Raw genomic sequence first — 1,154 nt, 5'->3', positions numbered from 1 at the left:
AGAGAGAGAGAGAGAGAGAGAGAGGTGATGTGGTAGGGGGGATTTAGTTATGCTGGCTGATCTCAAAATTTACCATTTGAGGAATAATACTTGGGGAAAGTAATAAATACCTCCAAGTTCGAAACACTGATCGGATACTGACGTAGGAAATCATTTATTGTGCCTAAGGCTTTTCCTTTTTTTCATTTTCAAGTAACAGAGTTCAGTGGAATACATTGAACATTGTGCTCCTCTCAAGACAGAATGTCACCACACTTTTAAAAAAACATAATTTAACATAATTTGAAATTTTCAGGTGGGTTAAACTCATAGCAGTTTTGTAGACACAGTAGGCTCTAGTAGCATCATTCTCAGGGGTTTTGAGACGTCTTCTCAAGTTTCCTCAAACAATGCATATTTTTTTCCTTCTTCAAATTCGTTCGTTTTAAAAGAATAATAAGAATCGCTCCGACCCCCCCCCCCAACCCCTAAATCCACATAAAAAAGAGAAAAAAACCAACCTCAAAATCAGAGGCAAACTTCTACGAAAATAATAAATACAGGGATGGTACGGTAAAATAATGGAAGCAGCAAAGGTGGCAGTGGAAAGCTATCGTATTCAAAATAAATTTGATAAAGTACGAAGCATCCTATGTGAAAGCTATACATGTAATACGAAGGGTAGTTTTATTCAACAAGACTCGACAGCAATTCAACTTTTAAACTGAACAACTTATGCTTTCTCGAAAAGTTTATTAATTTAATTTACTACTATTCAATTGTCGTGAAGAATATCTCGGTCTTTCTTTGGGGACGAAATACTCTTCCCAGTCCGGATTTGCCTTGGCGGGAAAGGGTCAAATCCCGCCTCCTACATGTCGACTGAGGCGTAAAAAACATTTATGATACTTTATAAATAATCGTTTTTAACTCTTGAATAAAAAAAAAAAAGCTGGCATCAACGAAACAGGCGACTGGTATAGGGGAATAAATGGTGTTAGACAGCCCACAAAACCTCAGTCATGTTGTAAATGAGTTTTCTGAGTGGTACATAAAGGTTAGTTTTTATGTCTAACAAGCGGGTTACATTTTTTAAATTAGCCGAATTCGTAAATTCAAAACTGGTTGGAGAAAGAGCTGTTTAGTATAAAAAAAGAATCTGAGAGAGAGAGAGA

General features: G+C 36.4%; 1 protein-coding gene across 1 annotated transcript in view; it reads right to left on the bottom strand.

The window, feature by feature from the left end:
• The window catches only part of LOC101853046 (kelch-like protein 10), a gene marked incomplete at its 3' end in the record, with an annotated part of 88,790 nt that overhangs the window by 45,310 nt on the left and 42,326 nt on the right, over nucleotides 1-1,154 (bottom strand).

Source organism: Aplysia californica, unplaced genomic scaffold (genome assembly GCF_000002075.1).
Source record: "Aplysia californica isolate F4 #8 unplaced genomic scaffold, AplCal3.0 scaffold00007, whole genome shotgun sequence".
NCBI classification, from domain to species: Eukaryota; Metazoa; Mollusca; class Gastropoda; order Aplysiida; family Aplysiidae; genus Aplysia; species Aplysia californica.
This window is presented reverse-complemented; position numbering and strand designations above follow the sequence as displayed.